At 32.2% G+C, this 13,984-nt stretch overlaps 1 long non-coding RNA gene across 1 annotated transcript; it reads left to right on the plus strand.

Moving 5' to 3' along the window:
• Nucleotides 1-2,178: 2,178 nt before the first annotated feature.
• On the plus strand, nt 2,179-3,783 carry LOC149516561 (uncharacterized). The gene is made up of 2 exons (XR_016345981.1): nt 2,179-2,363; nt 3,528-3,783. It is a non-coding gene; the product is annotated as an uncharacterized LOC149516561 (long non-coding RNA).
• Nucleotides 3,784-13,984: the final 10,201 nt, after the last annotated feature.

Here is a 13,984-nt window from a genome sequence, read left to right on the forward strand (position 1 = left end):
GATTAATATGAACATGATCATATATTAAAATAATACAAAATATTTATTTGATTTGCGAAAGCACAACAAAAACATTACGAAGGTGATGCTGATTTGATTTTGGTTGGGGACAAGATCACTCATTCAAAAATTGTCTACTATCCATAGCATATATCTTTAAATACTGATGCAAGAGATTCTTCGAAGAGTTTCTTTTTCTCTGTTAATCTACTTCTTTTCCTTTCTTATTCTTTATATGGCTTATCACATAGTCCCCATGAATGAGACTTATCTCATTCTATGGATGAATGCTATTTCATCTTTCTTTTCATCTTGTCGGAATGCCATGTTAAACATTGAGATGGGACGAGGCACGACATATTCTTTTCTCATTTTGGATGAAATTTTTCATTTTTTTCATCATATAACCAATCGTCATTTTCATGAAAGAAGCAAAAGAAAGGCCATGTGATTTTTTTATAGGGATAGTAAATTATCCAAACTTAATGGGGAGTTTTTTTTTTTTTTTTACTTTAATTGAGATAAAGATGAATATTAAATTTTGGGAATGGGGATGAGGATGTGTATGGTTTTAACTTTTTTATCAAGTACTAGTATATGAATGGGTAATTTAGCATCCGTTTCATACTTGTACCCTATATACATTTGATAAATTATTCTTTTACTTAATAATATAGATTTTATTTTAAAGTAATTAGAACTAATATATTTGTATTTAAAATATATATTTATAAAAAAAATTACATAAATGTGCAAGATATAAATAAAAAATAAAATTAATTTCATTATTTTTTTATAAATTTATGTTATGGGGATTATTCATATCCATTAAATATCCATGAAAATTAAAATGTGGATAAATTTAAAATATTTGTTGAGTATAAGTATGGGGAATTGGTATAATATAAAAAATTGAGGATGAGAATGGAGAATGCTTTACCCATCCCATACCCTACCCATTGACATTCATAGTTTTTTACTTGGTTTGAAATTGAAACCAATTCTAATCAACTACTCATGGCAGTTATTTGATATAGGAACTTATTCACCCATTGTGGATGAATATTTCCTAAATCTCCCATTTGTACAAAATGAGTAGCAAACTCTCATGATTAAGAGAACGTTTTTTCAATTATTTGCAATGGGTTTATACATAGAAATAAGCCTTGTGATTAGTATACTTTGAAAGTTTAATTGCTATATGACTATTAGGTGTATATAGTAGCTCAAAATCATATTTAGTCATTTATACAACTGTTAAATATATATAGTAACTCTCAAATACAAGTACAGTAAACATGCAACATCTTAGATCCATTCAATCACATTTCAAGTTCTTCACAATTGTTCTTTTCTCAGATTAAATGATATACCTGTGTATTCATAATTATGTTCTATATTTTAAATATAATTGGTCGACCTGTGAATTCAACCAAATATGATACCAAAATAATTTTCTTTTCTTTTAGAATCTCTCTATTTTAATTCAACTACTATCTAGATATGTTCAATTAGATTGAATCATTCATGACCAATGATAACATTCAAGGATAGTTAACATTGAATTAAAACTTTAAGAAACAGTCGAAAGTCTTTCAGGGTACTAAATATCAGATCCTTTGCCTTCAAGGGTCTCACACAATAAGAAACATAGATCTATTCTTTCATTACCTTTGTTAGTTGAATAATGCACATGTAGTATGAAATACGAGCTATAGATTACTCTTTTTTTCTTAAAGAAATTATGTCTTTATTAGTAAATATAAAACTTTTTTTTTAAATTATTATAAATATAAATTAAGCAGCCTTTCTTAAATAGCATCATATATAATCTTAGAATAACATTTTATTTCTTTTCTTATAAGAAGTATATAGCTTATTTAGTGAAACTTTCACTTAATACATAAATAATTCTTTATATAATCCACAATAAGTTCTCATGTTATTGAATTGCATAACCCCTCATCACCATCATAAACATATATACTAATATTGAATTACTAAAGTATAATCTCACTTTAAAAATCTTTAATATGGTATATAGGTTGAAATCAACCATGTCTGTATATACCAATATTAATATATATATATATATATGATGGCTTTGAAAGTTTCCTTGTGTTTTATTTTATCCAATCAAACTATCAACATTGCATCCCAGATCCCAAATTGGAAAATGCCATACAGAATTCCAACAGAAAAAAGGGAAACACCCAATACTTCCTAGTTTCTACATTTAAATAAGGAATAACAAGCATTAACTGCTTGACTTGATGCAGGCCAGTACCTCTCGACCTCGTCCGGTAAACCCTCCGGCCTCCACACACAATGCAATTGTTCCAGCAAATCCAAGAGGTGGAAATGTGAGATATTTTTCTTCTTTTGCTTTAGTATTAATTGAAATAATATATAAGAAATTTATATGCTTTGATTGCTTTTACATATTTAAAAAAAAATTATATATTTATCTATATTTATATCTTCTATACGTAAAAGTATTAATCGAAAAGTATTAAAAGTGATTAACATATGAAAAATAAGATGTGCATCAATTACTTTTTAATTTTGTTTGTATAATTAAAAAATTTTACTGATGGTGTATCAAATACAAATCCCATAAATAAATACCCTTATAAAATTATAAAAATAACAAATTTTTAAACAATATGAATGACTTGTAATTAACTATATATGTTTTTATAATATAGAATTATTATAAATGACTTATAATTTTATTGTATCAATGGAAACAATGATAGCAAGAATTATAGTATCAATAAAAACAATATGAATTATAGGATGAATCCTGTGACTTATAATTATATGACATAATTTTATAATTTTATAATAGTATGGATTCTATATAATTTACAAAATATGGGTTAGAGGATAGAAGTTTTTATATAACTTATACTATATAACTAAATTGTTCATCAAATTTTGAATTCTAAGGAAGGGTTTAGAATAAAGTTTACCTTTGAGTTATAAAAATACCATTTTGATAGTTGTCTAAAGTGTGTCATATTTTATTAATTTTCATTCTTATATTTTATTCTTCACCAAATAATACTAATAATTAGCCAAAGTTAATTGATGGGAGTACTTCAATATTAGAAAAAGAAAAAAAAACATAAAAACAATTATTTGATTTAAGATGAGGTTTATCCTTGAGTATTGTTTATAAATTTAATTAGTGGTTTTTTAAGAGATCAAGATTCGATATTAAAAATAATTTTAGTTAATCCCTTATAAATATATTAATGAACTTCATTGACTATTATAATTAAGATAATAACTTATAATATTGTAATTTGTTGGTATAACTAAAGTAATATTCCTATCACTTATAATTAAACTTGTTTGAATGTCTAACAATAAACATTTCATTTTTTATTATTTCTTAATTGCTTCATATTTAATAAATGTATTTAGAAATTAGTATTTCTTTTATGTCCATCTGTAACGCACGTATTGCACGTGTGGTAAAAATTAGTATTTTAAAATGTTGCTGTTGTTATATGTTTCAGAATGTACTTGAAGCATTAGGGCAGGCATTAGGGATTGCAGCCCATATAACAACAACAACATCCAGTATAGTAGCAATAGCAACCACGCTTTGTTCCATCATGTAAACATTCATGCAATTACAAGAAGCTGCATATTTCTTAGAAACTTTAAGTAGTACTTGTAGCTACAGTCTTGAGAATTGATGCTAACTTTTCTTCAGTATTTTCAAAGACTATGAATAAAGGTAGACTTGCTTGACTGGGACTTTCATCTTGATTTTTTGGCCAAAATGCTAATGTTTAATGCATGTTTGTTTGTGTAGACATTTAATTTTATGCGAATTAATTTAGTTTTGTTCGATTTTTGTTTTTGAATCTAATGAATTGATTTGGACTAATTTGAGCATTATAATTTAAATCATTTAGATTTATCTCACATTAATTATTTTTAGATCATTTTTGCATGAGTTAGAATCCAATCTAATTCCATTTGAGTTAAAATTCAATTTAATTTAAATCAATTCAAAATTTAATTTTTTGAACTTAAACAATCCAAAAATTAATGTGAATCCAAATTTCAATTTTAGACCCAATTAAAAGTCTAATTTAAGGTCTAATTCCACTCATTTGGATTTGAAAAACCCAATGAAAATTCAAAATTAATTTTAAAGTCCATGTCTATCTTTGTTAATCAAGATTAAAAAAAAAAAGAAAAAAAAAAAAGAGATAAGCTGTCATGGCAGCCTTCCTACCCTAAGATGCCAAACCTTTCCCCAACTTTCAAACTTACTTTTAGTTAACCATTTTTCCCTCATGTTTTATCCCCTCTGACTTTAACACAAACTATAAAAAACACACAACTTTCACTTCTATAAAAAATTTTACATTAGCCATTGCTGCACTTCTGCAGCAACCATCCAAAAACCAAGTTCCCATGAAGGCATGAGGGGATGAGGGGGCTTTCTTCTACAAAGGGTAATTCACAATAAACGGCACAAGGGAGGAGGGGAAAACACAAAAAATTTACACGGGGAAGGAATAGATAAAACACACATAATAGCTACTATCATAATGTCTAGATCCGGGGATCCATCGCTAGACATTGAATTGAAGGAGTCACCACTAATCTTTTTTATCTAGGTGCGATTGGCCACCTAAGGAATCTATCCTTTCAAGGAACACCTAAGTTTAAGGGTCCCCAAGAGAATAGGTTTAGGTCTACTAACCAGAATAGGGTTCGAGAGTTCGGTTACGTGTGAAGAAAGTTATAACACCCTTACAACGCCCATCGAAAGATGGTAGCAGCTTAATTTTGTGTTATCCAATAAGCCTTACAAATTTACCAAGTAATTAATTATTAGAAATTATTCTCAATTGACTCTAATACTTTTAGCAAAAAATTGAGAAAATTCTCTCACCTCAAGAGTATGTAAGAAAACTATTGTTTCACTTGCAGAGGCTCCATCGTCGGATTATTTAATATTAAAAAAATTCAAGAAAATAAAAAAAAGAAAAAAATGATTGCTTTAGATATAAACTCTTTTCTCTTCAAAAATTCATTGCTTTTGTACAAGAAAAATTGATACTTTCAACTTTTCCTCGAAAATATTTTTTAGAAAAACTTATTTTCAAGGAAAATTGATACTTTCAACTTTTCCTCAAAAAAATATATTTTTTGAATTTTATTTAAAGAAAATAATAAAAAAATAAAAAATAAAGGAAAATAAAGAAAAAAATAAAAATAAAATAAAATAAAATAAAAAGTACTAAACATTTCAATAAATAATAATAATAATAATAATAATAATAATAAATAAATAAATAAATAAATAAATAAAAACCTGAGAACGGCTCAGCTTAACAGCTTGGCTCGGCTCGGCTTGAGGAAGAAAGGGCGGTTTGAAGATGCGACTCGGGGTGTCGGCTCAGCTCGAGAGGTCGGCTAGTACTCGAGTCACACGAGGGTCAGCGCTCGGGTCGGGTCACCCGATTTCAAAATGCACAGATCCTCTGGGAGCAGTAATGCCAAAACGACGTTGTTTTTAGCAAGTATAAAAGGTTATAACCTCGATTTTTTAGCAGATCTCTTTTTCCCTTTTTCTCTCTTCCCTTCCTTTCCTCTTCCTTCTCTCTAAACAGACGAAGAACTCCGGTTGAATCTCGTTGGATTTTGAAAAATGTCATCGAAATCTGGGTTTTTTGCTAGAAGTTCACCGATAAGTTGGTCAGTTTCTAGAAATAGTTGTCGAAAACTAGGTAGCTGGTCAAAAAATTCATTAGAAAATTCAAACTTGGCCGAAAAATTCAACCGAAATCTGAAAATTTTTTAGAAATTTCCAGAAAAAATTCACCTAAATTTCTTCAAAAAAATCCTGAAATTGCTTCTGACCTTTCTGAACAATTTTTTTTTTCTCTTTTCGCTTTCTCTCTGTTAGTGCCTTTTCTGTTCTATTCCAGCACCTATTTATAGGGATTGATCAGAAGAGTTTCTGATCAATCCCAATTCCCTATGGAATTTGGATTCAATCTTTGAATCCAATCCCAACTCTACCAGCCCCAAATTTACGCCAGAATCTTAGTTGTTCTTAATCCTAATCCCAATCGAGTAATCAGAAAAAGAAAAAAAGAAAAAAAAATAAAGATAATTATTAATAGATAACTAATAATAAAATATATATCAACAAATAAATAGTAATAATAAAAATATATATATTAATAAATAGTAATAATAAATAAATAAATAAATACAAAATACAAAATACAAAATAAAAATACAAAATACAAAATAAAAAATAAATTGGGCCTACTTATTTGGATCAGGCCCAATTGATCTGGGCTTGGATCAAATGAGGTGTCTACAGTTGTCCCTCTTTGCACATTTTTTGTGAAACAAAAATTGCACAAAGACGTAGACATCCATTCAAGACTTAACTTGACACAGTTTTTTTTGGTTAAAATTTTGATCAAAGCTCATTTAAGTAGAGGCTCAACGATTTTAAAAATAAGCAAAGCTTTTCTAAACAGAGGCTCAACGACATTGAAAATAAGCAAAACTCCTCTAAGTAGAGGCTCCATAACTTTGAAAAAATAAACAAAGCTCCTCTAAGCAGAGGCTTCATAACTTTTAAAAAATAAACAAAGCTCCTCTAAGTAGAGGCTCAATAACTTTGAAAAATAAATAAAGCTCCTCTAAGCAGAGGCTCAACGACTTTTAGAAAGTAAATACAACTCCTTTAAACAGAGGCTCAACGACTTTTGAAAAGTAAATGGCTCATTAACGATCATGTCCAAAGGAGTTAAAAATCGTGTTTGAAGGAATTTTAGGATATTATGCCCAAAGTTCTTACAAATCAATCCTGATAACAAGAGATATCTTATTTCAAGGATTAGAAACTTACTTGACAAGCTTTTTTCTCAAATTTGAAAATATCTTCACATCTGTCTTCTCTATGTGGGATTTTGGAATACCTCTGCTTCTTGAATTTATGCATTACATTTTCTTGAATGTAGTATATGCTATGCAATGCGTGTGAAATTCAATGCATGCTATGCAAATGTTGGCTAATTAATTCCTATTCAATTATGGTACTCAAGTTTCTCATACTCTTTTCTTGGGCCTCAAACCTTTGATTCTTCAAAGACTAAATTACGCTGCTCTTCCAAGATCGAGCCAGTGTAACTCTAAACCATCTCTTTCATTTAGTTCTCACATTCTTTTTATAAGAAAATCTCTTTCCAAATTCAATGTTCTTATCAAGAACTGAACACTCGATTCTACCTTTATCACTCTTGACTTCTTCAATGTAATGTAAAAATCTTTCATGCCATTATCCATTTATCAATCATTATTTCAAACTCAAAAAGTAAGGATGTATTTGCACATTTCTTCCATTGCAGGGTATTAAGAAGAAAAGAATAAGAATGGTTGGAAAATAGTCAACAGAAGAGGCACACAAAGAGTGAAATAGAATATCTTTTATTAGCAAAATGTTGGCAAACTTTGGCCAAGAGAGAATTACAAGGATAAGTATGGGGAGACAAAGCCCAAAAATGAACAATTGGACAATCATGATAACACATCTCAAGATTTTTCTGAAAACCCAACCATCTAATGCATTCAACCACTTAAAGCTCTTCCGAATTTGCTGGTCTCCATGCCAACAAATTTTCAAATTTGATGTTGTATTCTCTTTATCTAAGCTGCCTTTTTAGGTTTTCAACTTAGATAAATCCCTTATGACTCAAACCACCCTTTTAGGGTTTTCGTCTTGAGTCTTCCTTTTTCATTCACTTTTTTCTTTTTTTTTCCTTTTCATTTTCATTTTCTTTTTTCATTTTTTTTTGTTCAAGCATAGTATTTCTTCACAGCATAAGAATTTATAGGATGGGGTAAATCATTTCCATCCATTTCAGTCAGTATCAGCACTCCACCTGAAAAAGCCTGTTTCACCATATACAACCGTTCCCAATTCAGAGTCCATTTTTTTTATTATCGTATTGGATTGGAAAGATTCTCTTCAAGACCAACTCTCCTTCTCGAAAGCAACAGGGTCGAATCTTTTTGTCATGAGCCCTCATCATTCTTCTTTGATATAGCTGACCATGGCACAATGCAGTCAATCTCTTTTCTTCTATGAAATTTAACTATTCATAACGTTCTCGAATCCATTCAGCTTCTTCCAACTCAACCCTTTTTAGAACCCTCAAGGATGGGATCTCCACTTCCACTGGTAGTACAGCTTCCATCTCATAAACCAAAAAAAATAGGATTGCCCCAACAGAAGTGCACATTGATGTTCGATATGCATGCAGTGCAAATGACAACTTCTCATGCCAATCTTTATAAGTCTCGATCATCTTCTCAAAAATTTTTTTTATGTTCTTGTTGGCTACCTCAACTGCCCCATTCATTTTCGGACGGTATGGTATCGAGTTATGATGCTTGATATTGTATTGAGCACATATTTCTTGCATCATCTTACTATTTAAATTCTTGGCATTATCTGAAATAATTCTCTCTGAAAATCCATATCTACAGATAATCTCTCTCTTTATGAACTTACAAACCACAAATTGTGTTACATTTGCATATGATGCTACCTCCGCCCATTTTGTGAAGTAATCTATCATCACAAAAATAAATCTAAGCTCGTTAGAAGCCTTTGGGGTGATAGGACCAATGACATCCATGCCCCATATTGAGAATGGCCAAGGTGGTGCCATAACATGTAAAGTAGATGGTAGAGCATGGATCTTATCAGCATATATCTGGCATTTATGGCATTTACGAGTATAGTCAATACAATCACTCTCTATTGTCAACCAGTAGTATCTTGTTCTCATGATCTGTCTTACCATCATATGTCCACTGGCATATGCTTCACATATTCCATCATGCACCTCTTCAATGATTTCTCTTGCTTCAGCCTTACTTACGTATCATAGTAATACTTGATCACGACTTCTTTTGTACAGAGCACCCTCATCTAGGAAAAAACTCATAGCCAATCTTCGGATGACCCTTTTATTATTTTTTGTTACTTGAACTGGGTATTGCTGATCCTTAATATACTATAAAATATCATAATACCAGGGCTTCCCATCTTTCTTCTCTTCTACATTGGAGCAATGAGCTAGCATATCCTTAATATCTAGCTTGATGGGTTGAATGTCAGTATTATCATTAATTCGAATCATCGCGATCAGAGTAGCCAAGACATCGACAATCAGATTCTTTTCTCAAGGTAAATGATCAAACTGGATATCTTCAAATTACTTTATCAACTCTAAATTATACTTATGATACGAAACGAGTTTTGAATCTTTCATCTCCCATTCTTCTTTCAACTGATATATAACTAGAGCTGAGTCTCCAAACACTTTTAATGCTTTCACTCTTCTATCTATAGTAGCTGGTAAACCCATGACACATGCCTCATATTTAACAATGTTATTTGTGCAATTAAAATTTAACCTTGCTGTTACAGAGCAGTGTTGTTCTTCTGGAGAGATCAGAATCACCCCAATTCCATGTCCCAAGGCATTGGCAGCTCCATAAAAATACATTCTCTAACATTTTTCTCCATGGTCCCCTTTCTCTAGTTGGAAAATAGTCATTAAATTTTCATCAAGGAATTCCAACCTTATTGGTTCATATTTTTCAGTAGCATGATCTACAAGGAACTCCGCTATAGCACCTCCTTTTATTGCCTTTTGGTTTACATATATAATATCATATTCCGAGAGCATTACTTGCCATCTAGCAATTCTTTCAGACAAAGAAGGCTTTTTGAAGATGTATTTAATTGGATCCAATTTTGCTATGAGCCATGTGGTATGATAGAGCATATACTGTCTGAGTCTTTTGGCAGTTCATGCTAATGCATAATATATTTTCTCCAATGAGGAATACTTAGATTCATATTCTGTGAACTTTTTACTCAGACAGTAAATAGCTCTATCTTTTTGGCTAGACTTATCTTGTTGCCCCAGCACACATCTTATTAAATTTTCACACACTGTCAAGTATAGAATTAAAGGTTTTCCAGGAACAGGTGACACCAACACTGGAGGATTTGACAAGTATTGCTTAGTTTTATCAAAAGCACTTGACATTCCTCATTCCATTTTCTAGGTTTATTCTTATGGAGAAGCTTAAATATAAGATCACATTTATAGGTAAGCTGAGAGATAAACCGAGAAATGTAATTCAATCTTCCCAGAAAACTTTGAACTTTCTTTGCTGTACTCGGAGGTGACAAATTTTGAATGGCCCGTATCTTGTTTGGATAGACTTCAATTCCTCTTTCACTAATCACAAAGCCTAGTAACTTCCCTGACTTTACCCCAAAGGTGCACTTGGCTGGGTTTAACTTGAGTTGGAACCTTCTCAATCTCTCAAATAACTTTCTGAGGCTGGTGACATGATCTTCATTCTGACAAGATTTTACAATCATATCGTCGACGTACACTTCAATCTCTTTGTGCACCATATCATGAAAGAGTGTTACCATGACCTTTTGATATGTTGCCTCAGCATTTTTTAACCCAAAAGGCATGACTTTGTAATAAAAGGTTCCTCACATAGTCATAAAAGTGATCTTTTCCATATCATCTGTAACTATTTTTATCTGATTATACCTTGAGAAACCATCCATAAAAGAGAAAATTGAATGCCTAGCTGTGTTATCTACCAGTGTGTCGATATGGGGCAAAAAAAAGTTATCCTTTGGACTAGCCCTATTCAAATCACTATAGTCTACACACATTCGTACCTTTTCATCTTTCTTAGAAACTGGTACTATGTTGGCTACCCATTATGGATACTTAGCCACTTGTAGAAAACTTACATCAAATTGTTTCTTCACCTTTTCTTTGATCTTTAGCAGCATTTCAAGCTTTATTCATTTTAGTTTATGCTAAACTGGCTTACATTCTGGCTTTAGCGGTAATCTATGCTCTACTATCTTCGTGCTCAGTCTTGGCATATCCTGGTAAGATTAAGCAAACACATCTATGAATTCTCGAAGTAAATCTACCAAACGTTGTCTATCTCCTGATGAAAGTGAAGTGCCAATTCTGACATCTTTTTTATTCTCTTTATCTCTCAGATTCACTAAGTCAACTATCTTCTGATGAGACTTAATTGGCTTATTTTCTTGTTCAATCAATCTCATTAGGTCTGAAGGCATAACATATTCCTCAGAATTCTCTTCATTGTCAAGTTCATCAGTGTTAATTGAATTCTCAAAACTAACTTCTTGATTGTTATCATAATTATCTTCATGTTCATTTAAGGACCTGAAATTAGATGAAATGGGATATGTTGATAAGATGTGTTTGAAAAAATGGCAATAATAAAGACACAAGAAGAAATGAATGAAAATGCATCCTTTCTAATCTTTATTAAAATAATAAAAGATAAATGGCCCAAACAAGAAAGATCATCCCAATGCCTTAGGCAATAACTATTGGGATGTACAATTACATTGAGTTAGTTTCAAAAGTCAAAGGCACTTCAATGGCACTCTAATTGTTCAGCTCATAATTTGACAGACAAAGGCAGACCCACCCTTCTCGATTAAGCCCCACTTCATCTTCAATAGCATGAATGGTTAACTAGGTAAAAACTTTTTCCATGCTTTTTCTTGTATCTGGGTACATAAATACTCCAAGTTTGAAAGTCGCATACAGGTGTGGGATAACCATTAGTCTTATTATTTTTTCTGCTGGTCTTCTCTTGATCTCTTATTTTGCTACTTCATAGCCTAGACCTAACCTTTCACTATTGTCTACCACTGTCAGGGGTTCTCTTATTCCTTATAAGTTTTTGCCTAGCCCTAATCCTGGATACCAGCCCTTATTGATGACTTGACTCATCACTATTCTTGAAAAAGATTGATTTCTAAGTCCTTCACCTATAGAATTAACTAATTCAAAAGATTGATATGAGCATTCTACTGCTTTTTCGACAGCCTCTACATATGGAGCATTCAACGGTTGGGTCACTAACATGTCTTTCTCCCTAATTTTCACTACCAATTGACATTTTACATTAAGCTTGATCTTTTTGGTGCAAGATAGAGGGCACAGCTCTTGTCATGTGAATCTATGGCCTTTCCAGTAGACAGCTGTATGATGAAAAGATATCCATCACTTGAAACTTCACATTAAAAGTACACGACCCAATTTGCAAGGACATCTCGATATCCCCCAGGACTTTTCTTCTGGTCCCATCAAAAGCTCTCACGATCATCTGACTGTCTTTCATATGAGAGTAGTCAATGGGTAACCTTGTCAAAGTTGACATAGGCATGACGTTGATAACGGAGCCATTATCAATAAGAACTTTGGCTATGATATGGCTCTTGCACTTGACCGTGATATGCAAAGCCTTGGCATTTCTCCTTCTCTCTGAGAAAATCTCATTATTATTGAATGAAATGTAATTCGGTATGACTAGATTTTCAGCCAGGTGGTTCACATATTCAATAGATATATTATGTGTCATATATGCCTGGTTCAATACTTTCAGCAGGGCATTTCGGTGTGGCTCTGAATTTAATAGCAGTGATAATAATAAGATTCATGCTGGCATTTTGTTCAACTATTCAACAACTGAATACTCACTATGTTTTACTAACTTCAGGAATTCGTAAGCCTCTTTTTCTAACACCGGCTTCGGGCGATCTTCTTCAGGTTTTACTTTAGTATTTCATTCTTTTCCTTCCTTGGCTTTCTCTTTTCTAGACTTCTCCAATATTTTTGGAGTGTAGCACCTTCCACTTCGGGTGATGCCTCATACACCAGTTATATTGAAGGCGTCAGCTTTAAAGATATCCCCTTCTTACCTCTGAATTACTGTATCGTAGCCATATTTTTAGGGTATAACTTTTTCATCCTTATATAGGAAGGGAGTCAGAACTTTAAAAGATATTGGCTTAGGAATGAGTTTGTCTATGGTTGACTTTGGCTTGTTCCCACAATGAATTATCATCGGCTTTGGAAACAGCTTTGTAGGCTTATCAGTCATGGACACTTCAACATTTCCTAAGTCTTCTTCTTTTTCATAAACCTCTATCTGGTATAAATCTAAGAGTTTTTGCACCTCTTAGTGAAACTGCTCATAAGTTTTAATAGAGTGACCCATTGCCCCACTATGATATTTATAACTAGTACCGGCTATATATACTCTATGATAGCTGTGTGGACCCATCGGTTGTATAATGTCAGCTTTTCATAAAATATCAAATAGCTGACTAAGAGGTGTCTTAATGTCTGCCACTTTTTTCTTCAAATGGCACTCATGTTTTTCACTTAAAACTTCACATTATGATTAGGCAAATGATTGCCACTAACATTTGGTGTAGTCACCCCTCCTATATCAAAGCTAATCATTCCATCCGTGATCAACCATTGCATTTTATGTTTCAAGGCGATGCAATTTTTAGTGGAGTGACCGGCAATCCCATAGTGATAGTCACAATGGGCTGTAAGAACATACCACTTAGGGTAAGGTAGCTTGAAGGGCTCTAATTTACTAGGAGCAATTAGATGATTGTTGTAAAGCTCATGATACAATTATGTACAGGTCATTGGGATTGGGTCAAAGAAAGGTTTTTCGCGAGTAGTTCGTTGCTCCCGTGAACCACCCATTGGGCTAGCTGGATAAGTTTGAGGTCTTGAGGTAAGCTGAGTGCTAGGACTATATGTGGTATTCTGAGGCCTAAGAAGAGGTTGATATGTTTGGGAATAAGAAGACTGTACATATGGTTGGTATGGGTAAGAGAAAGTATTATTTACAACAGGGTAATATGGAAGGTATCCTTGTGGTGAATAGGGTTGATAACCCCCAAATTGCTGTTTATCAAAGCTCACAGCCTGAGCTTCGGTCTTTTTCTTCTTTGAGACTTTTTTGTTGGATGCTTCACCTCCTTTCAACTTGCCATTCTTGATGGCACTCTTGATAATTTCTCTCA

The sequence above is a fragment of the Durio zibethinus genome, chromosome 10 (assembly GCF_047325235.1).
Source record: "Durio zibethinus cultivar Kanyao isolate XHJ-2024 chromosome 10, ASM4732523v1, whole genome shotgun sequence".
NCBI lineage: Eukaryota > Viridiplantae > Streptophyta > Magnoliopsida > Malvales > Malvaceae > Durio > Durio zibethinus.